We start from the raw sequence: 11662 nt of genomic DNA on the forward strand, positions 1-11662 counted from the left end.
AATATTGAAATTGGTAATGTATTTATGCCATAGGATATGTTCTATCAAACGATTCCTTCTTTTACTCAAGTTGTGCCATAAATTTCTTTAACCCCCAATTCGATTCATGGTTCTCCACTAGTCATCTGATATACATTTAGTGTTAAGAAATTTCCCATTGTAGGTAAGCTTTCCTGGCTATACTGGTTCGCAATGCATATCTACTCTACTTTGCTTATAAGTAGTTATTCTGCAACCCAAATTGCAAGACTCATCTAGTACTTGTAGCGCCTCATTTCCTAAACTAATTCCCTCACGTAATTATGAGAGTAAAACATGGTGAACTGAGCTACTTTATTAGTTCATCCATGTGCTGATTATATTTCAACTTTTGTAGTTAAAGCCCAAGGAATGCTAAAAAGCCTTCTTGGCTGTTTGAAACTGTATAATGAAGACCTCTCTGAGATTATGACAAACTGCTACAAACCTGTTCCCCTATCACTAAGCTGTGCTTGGTGAAGTGTAGTTTTGGGCCCATGATGAATATATTGTATCAGCAGCAATCATTTTAGTTTTTTTTAACATCTTTTAAAGTAATTAGAAAATCATTTATATGGTTCAAGAACAAAAGTGGACCCAGTTCAGTGCATGGCATATTTAAACTAAGAGCCACTTGAGGGATATTGTGCCAAATTCTGTCTAATTGGCTCATTAGATCATTAAAATCCTAAGGTGGTCAGAGGCCCTGTCCATGATGCTCCGAACTTTTACAATTGGAGGGAGATCTGGTGACCAAAGTAGAGTTTGGCAAGCGCGAAAAAAAACAGTAGAAGTCCTTGTCATATGCAGGTGGGCATTATCTTACTGAAATGTGAGCCAATGATGGCTTGCCATCAAGGGCAACAAAATGGCACATAGAGTATCGTTGACAAACTGCTGTGCTGCAAGGGTGCTGTGTATGACAAACAAAGAGGTTGTGCTGCGAAAAGGAAATGGCCCCTCAGACCATCCACACCTGGTTGTCATGCAATATGGCAGGCAACAAGTCAGATTAGTCTCCAGATGCTGTCTGAGGCATCCCCAGACACGTCTTCACTGGTCATTAGGTCTCACTTAGAAGCGGGACTCATCACTGAAGACAGTTCTACTCCAGTCAATCAGATTCCAGACGGAAGATGTGCCTGCAGATGCCCCGTACAGTGGTGGGATACCAACCTGATCGCCACCACCCGATATGGCCCAACGACCAGGAGTAATGGTCTGGGGTACCATTTTTTCTCATAGCAGGACCTCTTTGGTTGTCATCTGCAGCATCACTACAACACAGCGGTATGTTGACGATATTTTATGCCTCATTTTGTTGCCCTTCACGGCAAGCTATCATGGGCTTACATTTCAGCAAGATAATGCCCACCCACACATGGTGAGAGTTCCTGCTGCTTGTCTTTTTGCTTGCCAAACCGTACCTTCACCAGCAAGATCTCTGTATCTCTCCCCATTTAAGAACTCAATAGGACAACAACTCCATCAATCAGTGCCAAGCCAAATAAATAACTGCTTGTTTAAGGCCCAGAAATGGACCAACATGTTATTGACTTGCTCAATTTGTGAAGCCTTTTCTCTTGAATAATTCATCCATTTTTTCTGAAATTGTCATCATTTGTTTCTCTGTACATGTAGATCACATCTATCAATTTCTTTCCCATTTGGATAATTCCTTTGTGGTGTCTTTTTTTTGAGTGTACATTAATACTGTCACATTGTAACCACAGTTACATCAAAATATGAAAGCAGGGTTGTCAGTGAAGTGCAACACTAACCAAAGTACAAACAGAACAGAACTACTGTCTGGAATGAGAGTGCTGCCATTTATACAGGCATAAAATATTCCAGAATATGCATACATTACAAACAAGAAATTTTGAGAACCTTTTAGAAATGATAAAAATTAAATAACAAATAGTTGCTAGTGACCTATAGCATGCCAGCCACTGACACTTAGCACTACTACACATTGCAAGCAGCAATATACAAAGTGTCTCCTTGGAAAATAACTTATTCAGTAGCCACCATTGTGAACCATTTATTAACAGATTACTGGTTTTGAGATGTGATATCTCATTATCATATATCACATATAAGAAACAAGGGGTCATAAAATTGGACGATAACACTTGGTAACAGCAGTTATGACTTCACAATTGGATTGGATTGTTTGGGGAAGGAGACCAGACAGCAAGGTCATCGGCCTCATCGGATTAGGGAAGGACGGGGAAGGAAGTTGGCCGTTCCCTTTGAAAGGAACCATCCCGGCATTTGCCTGGAGCGATTTAGGGAAATCACGGAAAACCTAAATCAGGATGGCCGGACGCGGGATTGAACCGTCGTCCTCCCGAATGCGAGTCCAGTGTGTGAGCCACTGCGCCACCCCGCTCGGTGACTTCACAGTTGTTTGTAAAATATGGTAATGGAATTTTATATATCCAAGTCAGTATTGTCCTAATAAATGGTTTTCAATGATGCCCATGGACTTCTAAAATAAGCAAAATGTTACACTCACCACATTCATCGTGAAAATGTGAAGTCTATGAAGTTGTTTCAACAAGGGCATGCACTTTCATGGCTGGAGTCCACTTCAATAAAATTCTTCTGGATGTGTATGTGTGACCTAATCATGATAAGATAGATAAACCTATGAATGTTTTGGTTACTATTGCTTGTAGAAACTTGTGTCTTACATTGTTCTTATGTAGTTGGTGGGCCGTTTGCTATTTGCTATTCTTCCTGGAGCTCTTGATCTTGTCCCTTGTTGTCATAGATTTCTGTATGGTACAGTCACTATAACCATTTGCCCACAAAATGATTAGTAGCTTGAATAGTTCACCCCCTCCCCCCCCCCCCCCCCCCCCCCACAAATCTGTTGGTATCACAAGTTTGGTTCACTCTTGTGGTGAATGTATTAATCACAGAGTTCTTCGGTTTCTAGCAGTCGTGAGATGTGGTCAGATGCCTGTCTATTGTTGTTGGCTTCCTTACCACTCTGTGTCCCAGTTTCCACTATCATTTGCCCTATAGATTTCCACATCCAAAAAGGAAGCACACCACCCTTTTCAGTTTTCACTGTGAATTGTATTGTGTCTTACAGCTGGTTTAGATACAGATGGAAACTGAAGTTTGTTTTATCTTTGTGGCCAAATCGTGCTGGCTCTGGTACATGGGCACCCAGGACTGCTGTCTTACTGCGCTTTGATGGCTACCCTACTGCATGCCACACTGAAGACAACAAGAAACACTGATAGGTCTCAGGTGCCATCAGCTAAAACTAAGTAGCAGTAGCACTGCATTGTGATGGCAGCTTCCACTGTATTCACAAATTACAATCAGTAAAAATTAATATAAAAGAATTTCCAGCAATAAGAATTTAATATCTCCCCTCCCCTTGATCCTAGCAACACATTAAAACATAGCATGCCAGGATGTTCAGCCATTTTCTAATAATATATATAATGCAGGAATTTTAGCCACAAGTAGTAACTCTGATGAAGGCTGCCTGCAGCAGTAACTGAAATGTCAGTAGTTTTATCAGTTATGACTTGGTCACACATTACAATTGTTACAGTTCTCTTGTTGCTATAATAAGTGTGTGATTAGCTATGAGGAAATTTAACCAAGTATGCCTTATTAACATCTTCTTTACTACTTATCACTTGTACTTGGTCATAAGTTCATATTCTTCAATCATGAAACCAATCACAATTTCTCCATAGTTGCAGCTTCAGTTATCATTCAGTCCTTGAACTGTACACTTTGGACATTGCTGATGTTGCTTTTCGACCGTCTGGCCTCACATCCAAGAAACTGGAGCCGTGATGACAGTTCAAAACTTTTTATCTCATGATAAATTGTATTAAAGACCAGACGTTCAGAACATATTTGAGCTCTAACCTGGAATTCAAATTGCCCTTCTGTCTTCTCTCCATGTAACAAATTCTCCTGATTCTGCATTTATACCTTTGTGAGCTACCATTCCATTGGTGAAATATTAAGTTGTTCTCCTTTTATTATTATGGTCTGATGGCAGAGACATGTACTAGTTGTTGACTGGGCATCAAAACCATGGGCCTGTGACATGTGATTAATCTGAGCATTCTGTTGCTCTTCTGTGAATCAGAATGCCATTATTTATGATTTATTTTGTAGTCCCAAACATACTGCACAGCCAGATTCATTGTTTCGCCCATTCAAACATGTATCTAATGCTCTTTGCACACATTAGATTAACTTTTAAATATGGTATGGTAAGTTCTGGAAAATTTTAAATAATTTGGAGTAACTCACTGGATAGCCCACAACATGTATTCTAGCCCAAAAAAGGATTCACCCAAAAGAGAAGTTTACAGTTTTGCTTAATTGCCTATTGGCAGTTCAATGGCTCGACTATTCAGAGATGTTGCCTTTACTCAACCTTACTTACATTAACTTTTCCAGTTTTAATTACATTAATTTACCCATAGTGACTGGCCCTCCATAGCTGTGGGCAAAATAACTTGGTAGGTAGTACAGTAACCAGCCACTTTCTTTATTCAAAGACATGTTTCAGGCTTTCACCTATTACGCCAGCTGAAGGTGGGTGAAAGCCCGAAATGCATAAATGTTGTTGTTGTTGTCCTGAAGACCAACTTCATACAGCCCTCCATACTAATCCAACCTCTGCAAGCCGCTTCATCTCTGCATAATTATTGCAACCTAAATTGATTTGAACCTGCTTATAGCAGTCAAACCTTAGTCTCCCTCTATCAGGCAATCCCTCATTTTGATCAAGTTGTGGCATAAATTTTTTTCTCCCAATTTGATTCAGTACCGCTCTCATTAGTTATTCGACGTACCCATCTAATTTTCAGCATTCTTTTGTAGCAACACATTAAAGAAACTTTTTCTCTTATTATCTTAGCTGTCTATTGTCCATGTTTCACTTCTGTGCAAGGCTACTCTCAAAATAAATACCTTCAGGAAAGACTTCTAAACATTAAAATTTGTATTTGTTGTTAACACAAATTGATGTCTTTTCAGAAAGTTTTACTTCCTATAGCCAGTCTGAATTTTAGATCTCTTTACTTTGGTCACTGTCAGTAATTTTGATTCCCAAATCCAGTTGAATTAGGTGCATATTATGAGAGTTGGGTATACCTAGCATAATTCTGTCTGTGTGTGATAGCTCTGTGTCAATACTAGAAAGGGTAAGATAACAGGTCTTATAAAGCAGTCTCAAACTTCTGAGTGGAATAAGGGGGTGCCCCACGTCTCTCTCATACCTGGTTTCTGACAGGTTAACTGATTACTTACACAAACAAAGGGAGAGCAGCTTTATGCCTTGGGTGAAGATAAAAAGAGGAAGAAAAATCCAGAATTAAGTGAAAAGATAATAGGAAGAAGAAGGCACAAACCAGTGAACAAGAATTGGCAACCCACTAGTGGAAATGCAGAAAGAGGATTGTTAGACTAAGACCATAAAAAAAGCGAACAAAAGGGAAAACCCTTCTGGCATAAGCACGGACTTCCAGCGAGGGCATAAAATCCATGTATGGTTCACATACAGTGATTTAGGCCGCTATATTACCATAAATGTGCAGAAGGGTAAATATAAGGCACAGAAAATAAATGACACTGTTCTGGAACGTGAGTATCCTAGTGGTAGGCCAATAGAAGATGCTAAACTGTGTGATATATTGTCAGCATTGAAGTGTGCACTTCCAGTCCACCATGGCTTATATCAAAATTTGAAATTGGACTGTGGAAATGACATAGAAGAGATAATGAATGTGCTGTTATTTAGTGTGTTAGTGAAAATGATGTATAGTTATTGTTTCTATTGTATTTGAAAATGTGTGTTGTGTCTACAATATCATCTATAATCATTAGTCAAGTGAAGGCTTTTTTCCAGTAATAATCAATGTATTCTGCCCCACATTTTCAGCAAGTTGATACAGTACCCACATAAAGGAATCCATAAAACTTTCTGTTTATATAAGTTACAGGCTCTCTAACAAAATACTAAATCAAATTACCTCCCATTAGGAATGTGGGTGCACTCAACAACTGTGATATGACTTTCAAATGATAGAGCACAGCAGTGAGTCATATTTTTCTTTCAGGTTTTATTTGCCGAATCTAGATTTTGGCTATTGCCTAACCAGTATCAATGCGAAAAAATAAAAAACGTACATACTCAGTTGATAGTATAAAAAGTTACAATCTATATGGCTTATACAGTAGATTACATACCACTATTTCATGGTATCAATGCATATCCTGCTACCCAGTTCCCTGTTTTGGTTTGTCACAGTTCATTCAAGACTACTGCATAATGAAGGTAGGCTTTGCAGAGAACACTTCGGTTGGTTGTGTGACGCCCTCTATATGAACTACATAATATGTGACGCCCTCTATATGAACTACATAATACATAACACTCCAAGAAAAGCAGCTATGGTCTCTAGTAAAAAACTTTAAATTTGTATAGGAATAGCACAAAATAAAACATAAGTACAATTATTTACATTTCAGCCTGACGTATTGCCACATTTAACAAGAAACATAGAAGATGGAAAAAAATTCCAGATTCACTCCTTGTGAGGCAACTGTTTTGTTATTTCTTAAAAACATATATGTCACGTCAGATTGGTAAAACTTTTTAAAATATATTTACAAATCACAAGGAGGCACATGCTGTACGCTGCGATTATTAGAATTGGTTTGATTTAAATGTTTTTATCTTTTATACTATTTATCTCTTTATTTAATCATCATGACACACACGTGGTTCCTCATATTTACTGAATAGTTCATAGATGGCGGCAAATGTCAGCAAGATGGATAGTTGGTGTGACTTGCCATTCCATTATGGATGAAGAGCGTACTAATCTCTGTGCCACTTCAAACAGATTTTAATTACAAAAAACAATAAAACCAATATACTAAAACCAATATACTGAACTGCTGTTATTAACAACCTTCATGCATCTGAATGAACTTATATTGGAGAAAGTTCTGTAGGTTCAGTATTATAACCATCATGCTCGTACATTACTATGGTAATGGCTGCTACATATCAGCAAGATGGCAGATTTGTGTAATAAAACCTGAAAGAAAAGGACAACTGAGTGCTGTGCTCTGTTATTTGAAAATGCTAAATATATCGAAGTATACTTTTGGGGGTATCCACTTCTTCCACTATACCCTTTAATTTTCTGGAACACCAAAGGAGCTTACTTGAGCTTTACTTGTATCAGTTTTTTCATTATTTTGTAAGTAATTTGTGCCAGAATATTGTTGGCAGTCTTATATAAGAAGTGATTGATTGCCTACTTTCTCAAGTAACTGTTTTTAATTGGGCTAATGCAATCTGCACTATGGCTACAAACCAGGTAGGCTGCAGCAACAATGTGATTCCTATGCACCCCTCCCTCCCTCCCAAGGGCATTGCTCAATTTTTGCACAATTTATCAACCTTCTATGTGCCTGTCTGTTGTTCAAGCATTTCTACTATTTGGCAAGTAATGATGTAAGCCATATATCTATTATGACTTTTTGAGCATATGGCAGCACTTTGGTTATTGAAACTACAGATCTGTAGAAATAAATAATAACCTCTTCAACATCAAGCATGAGGTAAGACATACATCACTATCTTATTATATTTCAAAAGCCACAATGGAAAAATCAATGACAGGTGCAAAAAACATACCCCACTACAAAATTGAAAAGGAGTACCTGAAAAATTTTTACAGAAGCATCTTCGAATCATCATGACACACACGTGGTTCCTCGTATTTACTGAATAGTTCATAGATGGCGGCAAATGTCAGCAAGATGGATAGTTGGTGTGACTTGCCATTCCATTATGGATGAAGAGCGTACTAATCTCTGCGCCACTTCAAACAGATTTTAATTACAAAATTGAAAGGGGAGGCATTAAAAAAGTAGACCCCCACACAGAACCAAAAGAGTAATCTGCAATACATGTACTTTCTTTTTTTTTCTTATAGGATTGTAGACATATTTTGTTGACTTAAAAAGTGAAAACTGATATGCACTGCATTTCAGTTCATACATATACAGCTGGTGTAATGCAACTTACTCAAGGTCATGGTCTAAAATCACTATTTTGGAACCACTATCCAAATTAGTAACAGGCAAATAGCCAAGAAGTATTTTAATGTAGTTGTACAATCAGCATATGAATATGATGTTGAAAACTATGGAGTAGAATAGTGACTGATATCAGGAGGGATAATCACTCACCATATAACACACACATCACAGTAGATAGGTACATAAACAAGAACTGGATCTTGACAGCCAAGTAAAAGACCTTCTTCTTCAAAGCACAATGACTTTTTGTCACTCTTTCTTCTAGTCCTTGTTCCTCCCTTCCCCTGGCTTCGCTTTGTTTATCCCATCTGTCTCACTCGACACCAGTCTTTGCGCCAGACTGGTTACAGTGCCAGGACGATGTGTAGTGTGAAGCTCATAAGTTAATATGTTGAGTTACCATTTCAGTTCCTTGTTATGTGCTCCTCTGTTGCTCAGTGTCTCATCTCAAGAGTGGGTGAAAAATCCCTATCGATTGCATTGAAAGATCATACTAAATTGAGCATCTACAAAATAATGTTGAAAATTATCATTATGAGAACTGATATACAAAAATCTTTGGTTTCTTATGTTTACCCTGAGAGATAGCTATTTTCTGATGAATAGTTCGCCAGCCAAGCAAAAATGAATACAATGTCAAAGACCAAGTATTTATAATAACTATCATTTCCAAATACATAGTTCGTAAATATTTGTTCTGAATATATGGAAGTGGTGTGGTAACACAGATGATGATATAATTTACTATCTGAAGTTTCAATACAAAATTCATTGTAAATATTAAAAGTAAACTCAACAGTGACTGGTTACAGCATGTTACATGTATATAAGTGTTATCAATTTTTTGCTGATGACTATCTTAATTAATGTATTGGCATAATTCCTAATAGTATTGTTTTTTGTTGAGCCTGCAATTGGGCTCAACTATGACAGGCACTGAAAGCCTCATGTGTTGCTTTTCTGGTAGAAAAGGATGCTTCAGGTAAAATTTGCCTATATCAAATGAAAGCTATATATTTAGCATACTGCATAATATTCAGTCCTGCACTGCCTTTTTGTGAAAAAAATATGAGCTTATCGAGTATCTGAGCAAATTTGCGACTGGATTCGACTTCCTTGCAGGCAGAACTCAACACGTCACTCTTAACGGAACAAAATCGACAGATGTAAAGGTAATTTTTGGTGTAGTGTGAGAGGACCGCTACCGTTTACAGCATGTATAAATGATCTAGCAGAAAACATCAAATGCTCTCCAAGGCTGTTCGCAGATAGTGCGTTTGTCTATAACAAAATAGCAATGCCAGAAGACATTAACAATTTGCAGAATGACCTTCAGAGAATGTATGAATGGTGGCAGATGACCCTGAACATAAATAAATGTAACAGTTGCCACCCATAGGAAAAGAAATTCACTACTATACAGCTCCACTACTGACGACAAGCTGCTGGAAACAGTGTTGTTAGTGTTGTGATATTCAGTCCAAAGACTTGTTTGATGCAGCTCTCCAGGCTACTCTACCCTGTGCAAGCCTCTTCATCTCCGATACCTATTGCAACCTACATCCTTCTGAATCTGCTTAGTGTATTCATCTCTTGGTCTCCCTCTATGATTTTTACCCTCCACGCTGCCCTCCAATATTAAATCGGTGATCCCTTGATGCCTCAGAACATGTCCTACCAACCGATCCCTTCTTCTAGTCAAGTTATCCACAAATTTCTCTTCTCTCCAATGCTATTCAATACCTCCTCATTCGTTATGTGATCTATCCATCTAATCTTCAGCATGCTTCTGTAGCACCACATTCTGAAAGCTTCTATTCTCTTCTTGTCTAAACTATTTATCGTTCATGTTTCATTTCCATACATGGCTACACTCCACACAAATACTTTCAGAAACGACTTCCTGACAAATCTATACTCGATGTTAACAAATTTCTCTTCTTCAGAAACGTTTTCCTTGCCATTGCCAGTCTACATTTTATATTCTCTCTACTTCGACCATCATCAGTTATTTTTCTCCCCAAATAGCAAAACTCATCTACTACTTTAAGTGTCTCATTTCCTAATTAATTCCCTCTGCATCAGCCAATTCATTTTGACGACATTCCGTTATCCTCATCTTGCTTTTGTTGATGTTCATCTTATATCCTCCTTTCAAGACACTGTCCAACTGCTCTTCCAAGTCCTTTGCTGTCTCTGACAGAATTACAATGTCATTGGCAAACCTCAAAGTTTTAATTTCTGGATTTTAATTCCTACTCTAAATTTTTCTTTTATTTCCTTTACTGCTTGCTCAATATACAGATTGAATAACATTGAGGATAGGTTACAAACCAGTATCACTCCCTTCTCAACCACTGTTTCGCTTTCATGCCCCCTCAACTGCCATCTGGTTTCTGCACAAATTGTAAAAAGCCTTTCACTCCCTGTATTTTACCCCTGTCACCTTTAGAATTTGAAAGAGCGTATTCCAGTCAACATTGCCAATAGCTTTCTCCGAGTCTACAAATGCTATAAACATAGGTTTATCTTTCCTTAACCTATCTTCTATGAGAAGTTGTAGGATCAGTATTGCCTTGCGTGTTCCCACATTTCTTTGGAATTCAAATTGATCTTCCCTTAGGTCGGATTCTACAGGTGTTTCCATTCTTCTGTAAAGGATTGGTGTTAGTATTTTGCAACCATGATTTATTAAACTGATAGTTTGGTAATTTTCACACCTGTCAGTATCTGCTTTCTTTGGAACTGGAATTACTATGTTCTTGAAAGTCTGCGGGTATTTAACCTGTCTCTTACATCTTGCTCACCATACGGAAGAGTTCTGTCATGGCAGGCTCTTCCAAGGCTATCAGTAACCCTAACAGAATGTTGTCTACTTCCAGGGCCCTGTTTCGACATAAGTCCTTCAGTATTTTGTCAAATTCTTCATTCAGCAACTTATCTCCCTTCTCATCTCCATCTACATACTCTTCCATTTCCATAATATTGCCCTCACGTACATCTCCATCATATACACACTCTATATACTCCTTCCAACTTTCTGCTTTCCCTTCTTTGCTTAGGACTGGTTTGCCATCTGAGCTCTTGATGTTCGTACTAGCGGTCCTCTTTTCTCTCAAGGTCTCTTTAATTTTCCTGTAGGCGGCATCTGTCGTTTCCCAAGTGACACATGCTTCTAAAGGATTACTTTTTTTTCTCTAGCCATTGCTGCTTAGCCATTTTGCACTTCATGTCAATCCCATTTTTTAGACATTTGTATTTCTTTTCACCTGCTTCACTTACTCCATTTCTATATTTCCTCCTTTCATTATTTAAATTCAATATCTCTTATGTAACTCAAGGATTTCTACTATCCACAAGTCTTTTCACCTGCTTGATACTCTACTGTCTTCACTATTTCATCTCTCAAAGCTATCCATTCTTCTTCTACAGTATTCCTTTTCCCTGTTCTTGTCAGTTGTTCCCTAATGCTCCCTCTGAAACACACTTCCAGTTTATCCAGGTCCCATCCCCTTAATTTCCCACCTTTTCA

The sequence above is a fragment of the Schistocerca piceifrons genome, chromosome 5 (genome assembly GCF_021461385.2).
Source record: "Schistocerca piceifrons isolate TAMUIC-IGC-003096 chromosome 5, iqSchPice1.1, whole genome shotgun sequence".
Lineage (NCBI taxonomy): Eukaryota > Metazoa > Arthropoda > Insecta > Orthoptera > Acrididae > Schistocerca > Schistocerca piceifrons.